The following is an 11,378-nucleotide window of genomic DNA, read 5'->3' as shown; positions in this document are numbered from 1 at the left end:
TCCCCGCTGCTCCCGCGGGGGCCGCTCGCCCATTTGCTGCTGCCTGCCGGCCTCCCAGTTGACGGTGGATATGACTATATATGGGGACCCGAGCAGCCGAGGCGGCGGCCGGGCGAGGCCTCCCGCCTTCCAAACCTGCACTCCGGGGAGAGGGCACCGGGGCCTCGCGGGGTCCGAGCCGGGGCCGAGGCGCTAAGCTCTGCCCTCCGCCCTCCGCAACTCCTCCTCCCAGGGTCCATGCCCCGCCTTTAGGGTCCCCAGTCGAGCCGTCCTGAGTCACAGGAGGCCGGAGGAGAGGGGCAGGTAGTGGATGCTCGTCGCCCCCTTGAGCCGCCAGACCCGGGCGCGCTAAGCATCAGGCCCCGTACCCGGCGCCCGGGCCCGTGCGCTCCGGACACCCGCCCCGCGCTTCTCCCGGCAGCTCCCAGACTGCCGGGTATCGGCCTGGGCTCTCACGTTCTGGAAACTCAATTGGAGCAGAGAAAGGAAGAGTTGGGAGGAAGGCCTGGGGTGCTGCTCTTGAGAATTTCTCTGCTGGTACCGGTCAGAATGTCTGAGAATCTGTCTTATGCGGTGCGCTGTCCCCCAGAGGAGGGACAGTAGTATACGTTAGGGACATAGGACCCAGCTGACTCAGTTCTGCGTGTGCCTGTGTGCCATACTTCCGCAAAGGGTGGGGTGAGTTTGTTGGTGTGTAGGTGGGTGTGTGTGAGTTTAAGGGGAAAGACCCTTGAGTTTAGACTCAGGCAACCTGGTCTTTGGTCTCTATCACCAGCAGCTCTGTGACCTTGACAAGTGACTTAGCCTCAGCACTGCAGTTCCCTCATCTTTAAATCCAGGGCTGTAGATGATCCCTGAGGTACTTCCATATCTAACTTTTAATAATTTTTCTTACACTGATTTTAGGGAGTTGGTCTCTTTCCATGTTAGGCATTCAGGTACTAGGTTGCCAAAACATGGGATAAATGTGACCCCTGCCAAGTCATTGCATCCACAGCTATAGCTCTGAGGAGGGAACAGACCCAGTTCTGTAGAGTAAGCTCTGCTTAGAGGCAGGAGGATTTCCCTATACCTCTTGCTCTTCCCAGCCCCCATTGGGGAAAAGCCTACTCTTTTCAGAGCTTTGGTGGGAGGAGAAGAAAAGGGGCTGCCCCAAAGCCCTGCTTGAGACTGGCTGAGGCAGAGCTGGTGAGGGTCTTGTTAACAGTCCCCGCAGAATAATTCACAACCTGTACTACATGGATACCGAATATTCCCCGGACGGTATCTGAGCAGTTTAGGCAGGCCAAACAACTTGTAACTCCTTCAGAGAACGATCAAGTTCCTCTCCAGGATTTTATCAGGTTTCTTTCACTAACCCAACTGCCCAGGAGGGGAAAAAAAATACCCTGACCTGATGGTCAGAACATTAGATTTGTGTACATAGGCACTGCATGGCACAGAAATTCACCAGGACCCTTTAATCACCAGATGTGAACCCAGCCACTGGGGCACTGACAAAGTTCAAGGCCTATGGGTGATATACAGATGCGATGACCACAGGGGGCTGACTCCCCAGCTTGGGGCTCAGCACAGGGGGTATGAATAGAGACCCCAGAGTTAGATCCTGGGATCAAAACCTGGCCTGGCTACCTCCTTGCAGGGTGGCCTTAACCATGTTATAACCTCTTTAAGCCTCAGTTCTCTCTTCTGTAAAATAGGTGTACAAAGTCTTCCCTCGTAGGATTGTTACAAGGATGAAAATGAGATAAAGAATGAAAAGCGTTTTGTCTAGCACATAGCAAATTGCTCAGTAAATTGTGGCTGCTTGGGTGGCAGAGGGCAAGTCATTTCTCCTCTCTGGGCCTCAGTTTTCTCATCTATAAAATGACACAACTGAACTAGAGAAACTCCTAGAGGGACCATATATTACCGACTTTTCTCCATTGTGCCAAACGTAGCACAGGAACGCGCTAAAGTTTCCTTAAGTGAACTGGTGTTACAGACAATCCATTCAAACATACCACTGGTGAGCACCTGTTGTATGCCAGGCAGGCACTAGGCTCCAGGATCCCCAAATAAGACAGACACATCCATGCCATCCAGGTGTTCCAGCATGAGCAAGGTTATAAAAATCCAGAGGAAGAAATAGAAATGACTAGGTCAGAGTAGACAGATAAAAACTTCTCTGAAACGTGGTGGTTTTTAAACTGATTTTAGCGGAAGGATAGCAGTTAGATAGAGTGGAGGGTATTGTATGAGCCAAGGGAAGAAAAGACAATGTTTGATGGTGGTCCGACAGTAGGTTCACTTGGGGGTGAACTGGGACGCGAGACTGGAAAGATAGATGGGGGGGGGACGGGTGGTATATGGTGAAGGGGCTTGAATTCCAGGTTCAGGTCTTATTATGTAAACTGAAGCCATCCATTTCTCTTCCCCTCACTGCCCCTCTCACCTAGGGCTATGTTCAGAGGTCAAAGACTGTGGTGTCCGGTGTGGTAATGGAGCTGCACAAAGCTAATCTTTAAAATCCCTTGGTACCACATCCCTAGACTGGTGGGTTAACATAGCAGGTTAACTGGACTCAGTCATTTCCATTTCACTACTGTTGAGATTACGCCCCATGACTCTCCATCAGCCAGACTAACCCCAGCTTCATGGACTGCACCATCCATGACCTTTCTATTATCAAGGGCTAGGACCAGCAAAAAATATTGTGACTTAAACAACAATTTCTTCTGTACTGGACAGATCTCCTGGTCCCTGGATAGCATCAAGAGGGGTGGGCTAGACAGCCATGGGATACAGTGTATATCCCTTACCCCACCTGATTGGCTGTGACTTAAGGACAGATCCATAGGCTAACCAGGGACCTAGTGTTGTGGCCTGTCAGGCAGAAATGGACTGTGTCCCTCAGCTTCTATTTCACTGTAGTTTGAACTAAGGAGCATGAAAAATATGAATCAATAGCTGAGGCTGCTGAAAAAAAAGGGGTTGCAATCTTGGGCCAGAGATGCCTTGTAGGAGGGTGATTAAGGCTATTCACAGATATTTGGGCTTTCTTCCCAGTCAGGTCTTGGTAGGATTGCACATCCCCACCCAGTTAAGTTAGGTGTGGTCATCTGACTTTTTGTTTTTTCATTTGACTTGCTTTGGCCAAAGAAATGTGAACGAAAGTGACTTATGGTGGCCACCATAATAATATATGCCATACCATGTTCTTTTTCAAGGTTGTTGCTGTTCTGTCAGTCTGGGTTCCCAAGTGGCTGTGATAAGTAGACATCTCTCTCTCTCCCCAACTAACCCTTGGTGGACAGGTAGTATGAGTGAGATAAAAACTTTGCTATTTTAGGCCACCGAGATCTGGGGGCTATTTGTTACTGAAGCATAACTAGCTTCTCCTGACTAATATGCCACAATAGGCCATGTATCGTTTAAGTTATGAGGAAGCAGAGAAGTCTGGTTGTAGAGAAAGAAAATGGAGTAGACATATCAAGATAAACAGAAGCACCACTGAAAGAAATAGACTGGGAGATGATGACCAAATCTCAGTTCCAGGGGTCCTTATAATCACCCCCTTTCTTTCCTGAGCTTACATGAGAGAGTCTGTGTTCCTTGAAAGTTAAAAAACTGACCAAATCGTGGTGGTGTGGGAGCCTGCACAGGATCCTTGGTCCAGAGGTTCTGGGTGAACACCAAGAAAGTCCTTGGTATTTCCAGATTTCCCCTGTGCTTGGTATTCAGTCATCTCCCCATAAATGTTTGTTGAATGACTGTTTCTTGGCTATTAACCATACAAGTAAGCAGGAGAAAGAGTTTCTGGGAAGGAACCATAACAAAACTAGGCTCAAAAGACTTATTTCCACTCAAAATAGGGACTCTATGTTTTACTTTCTGAAGAATGAATGTAAGTATTGTGACAGGATAGGACAAAGGTTCCACAGATATTTATTGAACACCTTTTGTGTGCAAAGCATTTAACTAGAGTTTATGGGATCAGGAAAGGTGGGTAAGGACATGGATCTTTTCCTCCAGGGAAAGCATCTATGTATATTGCAGTGTAAAACCCTCTTTCTGGGGGTCATTTAATATGTTTTTCCACCTATGTTACCATGGTCCCAAATGCTGCCTGGGCCCCCCTATAGCTGTGAGGAACATATCGCAGGCTTTCTAGGAGAGCTTTAATGTTAAGTACACTGTCCCTTTCCTCCCATTAGAGTGCCCATACTTATCAGACTACACTTCCCAATATTTGGTTAGAAAAGAGTCAACATGAGCACAGCTTACTAATGCAGCACCTTTAACAGAAAGACTCACTTGAATATGTACATCAGGGTCTGTTTGTTTAAAACCACAAAACAAAAACCTAATTACCTGATAGTCCCACATTGCTTAGCAGCAATGCCTCTCTGTGTACCGTGACTCCCCCAGAGTGCACAGTGCTGACTCAAGCAATTAAAGGAAAGTGAAGAATCTGTAATTAAGTTGACAGACAATTGCTTCTTGCACTGGGTTTTGGAATGCAGCGTGTCATGTCCCATGGAACAAGATACAGCATGTTCTTCTCATACACAAGAGTGTTTTCTTTCTTAAGGGTTTGTGGTACCACCATCAAGAACCTGAGGAAAATATGCCCTGTTTCCAGGCAGGGTTTGGAGCTCTGAGAAAGGTCTTTAGGCCATTGTGAATGTCTTCCTTCACTGTTTAGTGACACACAGCTGGTCCTGATTCTGCAGCGAGGCCCCTGAGTACTCTTGCTACCTGGAGGGTTTGCACAGGCAAAATGGTTCTCCCAGTACAACAAAAGGCCATAAGTTTTCCTGCCTTACATCTTATCTTTTTTAAACAGCAGCAACTATGTATAGGTTTAATCCAGCCGACATGTGAAATTTAGCTGTCTCAAGAATGGCACTATTCCCTATGGATGTAAAGTTTAGCAGGCACCTTCAAGTTCACTCTCTCTTCCTCACAACCTCTTATGACAGCATCAGGTTGAGTGCTATTATCCTCACTCTACAGATGAGAAAACCAAAGGTGGTGATGACTCAAGATCATCCAGCTGGGAGGTGGCTGTGCAGGAACAAGGACGTGGATGCCCCAGCTCCCAGCAATGGTGCTCTTTTGATTAACCATTCCCAACCTGGTTTTATATGAATATTTGATTCCATATTTAAAAGCAACACATTATAAGGTGAAGAGGAGAGGAGAGGGGACCACCAGAGGTCTTTTCTACATATGAACATGGTTAAAAGGTGATAGTAGTGAGACTGGGACTGAAGGAGTGTCTCACCCTTCGTGGGCCAGCTCAGGACTGCAGCCCAGGCTCCTAAAGGCACCCTCATTCTCGGCTGATGGGAGAACCTGGTGAAAGAGGACGGCTGGGCCAACGCAACCTTGCCTACTCTCCTGTTTATGGCCCAAGACTGGACAAGAAGGACATCTTCACAGAGATAGGCAAGTACATTGATTTTGTTCGAAGGGAGAGTTTGAAGTAATTGTGAGAGATCTACATCTCCTTCTTTCAAAACTTTTGGGTCAGCAAAGGAATGAGTCACCAGTCAATCCAGGCCATATGTTTGGGGGAAAATGAAGACAAAATATGTGGTCAGGACAGCATCTAGTGCTTCCTCAAGCCATAGCCTGGGCAGACATGAAAGCATCTACAGGCTTCCAGAGACTTGAGCCAGCCTCAGGAGCCATATCGAAGCTTTGGAATGGTTTTAATCATTGCTTCCTGGCAATGCCTACATTCTTTTGTATTGGATGCCACCTATTTATTTTTATATTTTTATACTTGGTTCTCAAGTTTCCACTGATGTCCTTAACAGGAACATATGTGAAAGTGATCTCTGCAGCCTCCCAAGTGGTGAGCAGAGCTCCACGCTTACTCTGCACACCGTGAAACCTGATGAAAAATACCGTGGATGTGGACAACCCCGGTGCCTCCTGCTGGAACTGAGGTCTGCCTCCCACCCATCCAGGCTCTAGGAGGTCCGCTGAATTAGGTCAAGTCGAAACCGGGATTTCTAAAATTTTGTTCCTGTGCCTATGTCCACCCACTGCCAACAACTTTGTTTTCAGTTGAGATGATTTGGTTTGGAGGCCTAGGGGTGGATCTAGGATACTGCAAGTAGGCAGTGAACTTGCTTGTTTTTGTAAAGACCCCTTCTTGCCTGACTAGCAAAATCCTTTTCTCCAGGTGTTTTCTACTGGGACCCTGGCTTCTCCTTAAGAGAGCCTGTTCTCTTGATTTAGTAGAAATTGCTATTTCTCAGTAGAAGTGCATCTTTGAGTATGTTTTCTCCAGAGGACTATTTCCACCTCAGTAACTTCAGTGGTGGAGGGAGCCAGACCTTTCTTGCTGCTTGAGGTGAAGGAAATTCTCTGTTCTTTTTCTAAGGTCCTGGCACTGGAGGAGAGAGCTCCGGCTGCCAGCCGAGTTCCAGAAGAGGCTGGGTATTTTTAGCATGGCCTTCTTTACTTCCCAGCACCTGCCATGATCTGTAACCCAAGGGGCTACTTAAATGCCAGTGAGATGACTGAGGACAAGGCAGCCTGAGCTAATGTCCTAAAATACCACCCAAGGGAGGCTTTTCTTGCGGGAGACATGGCATTACCAGCTCTGTTCCTTTTCTTGTTCCTCCCCAAGCTGTGGAGCTGCTACAGATCCTGACTGAGGTGTGTGTGACATCTGCCTTGGGAAGAGGTTGGAGAAAATCATGGGATCCATGTACCTCCATGCCAGCCAGTTTAGTTCTGATGCTTTTACCCTTGGCTCCCAACTTTAATCCTTCCCTCTACTGTTCATGCCAAATGGAAGCAACAAGAGGATGTCTACACACATTTCCCTGAAGCAAAATCCTCTTTTGATATCTATGAAAATATGTGAAGATAAGAGACAAAACCTAGTTAATGTTCTAGATCAGATGGTGACAATGGGATGCAAACGTCTTTCTCACAGCAGATAGAACTCATCGAATTCATTATCCCCTAAAGATGAAGCAAGTTGGAAATAGAAATAGGTTCTTAAGAAGCCTGATATGTTTGTGGAGGACAGTTGCAGCATGGGGCATGAAGAATAATGGGAATGTTTTAGGATGTCTCTAATCCTGGAGTTTGATCTCAGCCCATACTACCCACTGCATTCCTTGGTGCCACTGTCAGACACACAATAATGAGCTGATAAATTCTAGGGCTAGCTCAGTGTGGAAGTTCTTATGTGCCTCTGCTGACTTGTCTGATGACTATTCTAAATTCTCCCAATGCCTGTTCATAAAGTTAAGAGCTTATTTCAAAAGGAAATGAACCAGAACTTAAATATTTAAATGAGTTTTGTCCCCGTTAAAGTGGTCGGTTTTCATTCAGTTGAGTGAAAAATGCAAGCAGTGAATCACACATACCATGATACAATTTAGTAAAAAATGATATGTTTGATATATATAGTACATATGTATAATGTATATGTATACACACAAACATAAAAAATTTTGGAAATTTGCACCTCAATCTGATAATTGAATTCACTTCCTCTGGGGAGAGAGGAGGGGGTTTAGGATTGGATATGGTGGTCAAAAAGGAGTGTAGCCATATCTTTAAGGTTTAGTTTGTATAAGTAGAATATTTTTATGAATTATACAATTAAAGTGTTAACAATTTTTTATTTTTCTTACTGTTGTTTTAAAATATATTCCTGAGTGGATCACAGAAAATTCCAGAAGTCTTATCACTGCCCAAGTCTTTCAGAGGAAGGAAAATCCACTTTGGCACGTACACAAGCCAAAGCGACACAGAAATTAAAAATCAATTAAAAAATGGGGAATTCCCTGGTGGTCCAGGGGTTAGGACTTTGCGCTCCCACTGCAGGGGGCGTGGGTTCCATCCTTGGTGAGTGAACTAAGCTCCCACATGCCATTCAGTGCGGCCAAAAAAAAAAAAAAAAATCAATTAAAAAATAAAGTGGTCCAGCCCAGCATTCTGGCCTTCCATGAGATCCTTTATTTCTAAGCCACTGCTTGTGGCAAACTCAGTTTCAAGCTACCCCCTGGAATGGTTGTTAGTGCTATTTTACAAGCCACCTAATAAAATGAGTTTCATTTCTTTACCATTCTGTGTTTGAACCGAAAGCAACATGCCTTCAGCTTGACCACTAACCAAATTTGCCAAACCTGGTTCCTGGCAACTTAAGAATGTTCCAAAACACCAACCTACCTTCAAAGGATAAAGATTTGCCTCGTGAGGCAAAGTCAAAAGAATGTGCTACCAAGTGTAAGGGAATAGAGGCTCCAAATGTGGAGCTCAAAAATACTTTTGGAAAAAATGCAAATAAAAGGATATATAGCAAAATATTGACTATGGTTTCTTAGATGATGGAATTAGAAGAAATTTCTGAAATGCTTTCTGTACGTTTCAAAGTTTCAAAAATGAACATGTTTTATTTTTATAATAATAATTTAAAAAATCAATGAATGTTCAGAGACTCCTTTAATAAAGGACTCTGGCAACGATGCTTTATATGTAAATATGAGACCCTCCAAAGGAACAATATGAAAGGAACAGGGCTTATAACTCTGAATTACCTGTTAGGTTCCTTGCCATATTCTGCATGTGTCCTATTTCACAATCACAGGCTATTTGTGTGCCTGTCTTAATGCCTCTTCTAGCAGGAACACTCCTTGAGTACTATCCCTCTTCCCCTAGCACCCAGCTTAGGACTTGCACTGAGTCCTAAGTAATAATGGCACAAGTAATAACAGCAGCAGACTCTTACTAGACTAGGTTGAACAAGGGTAGGACTTGAACCCAATTCAGACAGGCGCCAAAGTTTACCTTCTTAACCACTAGACTATATCACCCCTGCAAATGCTTGATGACAGCAGGCCCACAACACGTTTATCTTTTTAAATTTTTATTTATTTTTTATACATCTTTATTGGAGTATAATTGCCTCACAACGCCATGTTAGTTTCTGTTGTACAACAAAGTGAATCAGCCATATGCATACATATATCCCCCGATCCCCTCCCTCTTGAGCCTCCCTCCCACCCCTCTAGGTCGTCGCAAAGCACCGAGCTGATCTCCCTGTGCTATGCTGCTGCTTCCCACTAGCTAACACGTTTATTGAGCGAACAAACGTTGCACGGGCGCATTAAAAAAAGTGCAGTCGCAATAATTTGTACTTTCACATCATTAACAGCAATAGGAAAGCTGGCAGTCAGCATCTTCCCAGCTAAAAGGATAGAAGACAAAGATCACTCTAGCCTGTTTTCACCTCTGCTCACTCTCCATCAGCCTTGCCGTCTGCACAAGGATGGTGAACACATGGCTGCAAATGATGTGCTTCCCCCAGGTGTGTGGTCAGTGGGGGAGCCATTACTCATGTCCTTCTGTCCTCTGAGGAAGCTGGCATGGCTTGTGACTTCTCAGTCTTCAGCCAAATTCCTCCAAGGCACAAATGCTGACGCTTCTTGCTCTCTGGATTCTTGTGGACTCAATGTGATTGCTTCTTGGTACCTGCTGAGCTGCTGGGCCTGGGAGCCCTGGAATTGCCAGAGACAAACAGAAGCCCCAAGAAGTCACAACTCACTCAGTGAGCACACCTGATCCGGGGCAAGCCCAGGACACATACGAGTTCTCTTGTTCAACCCAACAGCCAAGTGGGTCACATTTCAGAACTCAACACTGGGAGACAGACTGCCTTGTTTGGGGTTAAAAATGCCTTCTTGGGCGTTGGCATCACCTAGGCTAGAATCTGAATAGGGATGAAGGCCCTTTAATCTCTCCTAGCCTCAGTTTCTCCTTCTGCAAACTACAGACAAGAATACCCACCTCATAAAATTTTTTAGGAGGATTAAGTTTCATAAGAGAACCACTGTGTCTGTTGCTTCCCATTCAACAGTCATGTGTGGGAAAGGGATCAGCAAGTCCTGTTTACTCCTCAAAACAAACAAGCTCACTTGTCTTTCTACCAGATATGTCATTAGTATAAACCACTGATGAATGAAAGAGGTCATTTCTTGTATTTCACACAGAGGAATCAAGGGTACACACTTCTATTTGTACATTTTTTACGGAGTTGGAAAGCATTATTTGAAAAACATAGGCTTTGGAATTAGCCCAACCTGATTTTGTCATTTATTAGCTGTGTGACATTAGCCAAGTCACTAAACCTCTCTGTGCATCAGTTTCTTCAACTGAAAAATGAGGATAATAGTTCCCACTTCATCAGGTTGTTGTGATAATTGAGCTGATTAATGAATGTAAACCACAGTGCCTGTCATGTGGAAAGTTTCAATAAATATTACTCCTATAATTATTACGAATTTATCAAAAGGTCCAAGGCATGTGAACATGTACACATATGCGTCTTTGTGGGTCTCTGTCTAAAACATTAGCCCAAACACATTATTATCACACCATTTGGGGTTGTCTTCTAGGCAATGAACTCTTTTCTCTACCCCAAACTCTTCTCAGAACGAGGCTGCTCTTCTGTGACTTGGCCCTCAGATTCCTGTTCTCTTCCAGGCCACTTTGGTTATTTAACCAGATATCTCTTGCATGAAAATGCTGGGGAGGTGGGACCTTGAACCCCTACCAGAACCCTATCAGGTGGGCTCTGGGGGCAAGTCAAGACCTAATCCCTTTCTGTTTTATTTTTAAACTTCTTATTGACATACATACAGAGATGTACATGTATCATATACATATGCTTCAACCCGATTTTCACAGACTCAGCAGCGTCTATATTGGGAATCAGAACATTCCAGAAGCCCTTTTTTCCACCTTCCACATATTATCTCCCTAAGGGTAACCACTACCCTGTTTTTGAACTTTATATAAATCTGGTCCCTAATTTTGAGCAGCTCAGTGCCTATTTGCTTCTCCCTCAGATTTATACTATGATTAGGCTCCACGTGTTTTTGATCATTCATTCAAGCATCCAATAAACTTTTCAGTGGCAGCTATGTGCAAGGCACTGTTAATTGTTAATTAACTAAAGCAAGGAGGCAAAAGACGTTTTGTATCTTGGTGGGTGTTTTTTGCCATCTTCTTCACATGGGCCACCTCCTTGAGCTGTTTCTCTCTGGAATGAGGTCCAAGTTTCCCATATTCTTCTCTCTAGTCTGGCTTCCACTCGGCATGCTATCCAGAAAAATGAGTCTTCCTGGGTAAAGATCCCAACAGAAACTGACCAGTGTATCAGATTTCCAGTTCCAGGAGAGAGTATATGACTGGCCTGGCTGGGTGCATGCTTGGTCATGTCGAATGTGGCTGGAGGGTTAGGGATACATGATGCTAAAAGGTTGTGGATCCACCCCTGAAAAGAGGGAGCGCTCCTGAGGAAGGCAGAGGGGCACGGCTTGAGGTTCTCAGGAGGGACTGTGGTCCACACTGGCCCCTTC

This window comes from Phocoena phocoena, chromosome 2 (assembly GCF_963924675.1).
Source record: "Phocoena phocoena chromosome 2, mPhoPho1.1, whole genome shotgun sequence".
Taxonomy (NCBI): Eukaryota; Metazoa; Chordata; class Mammalia; order Artiodactyla; family Phocoenidae; genus Phocoena; species Phocoena phocoena.
Note: the sequence above shows the minus strand (reverse complement) of the source record.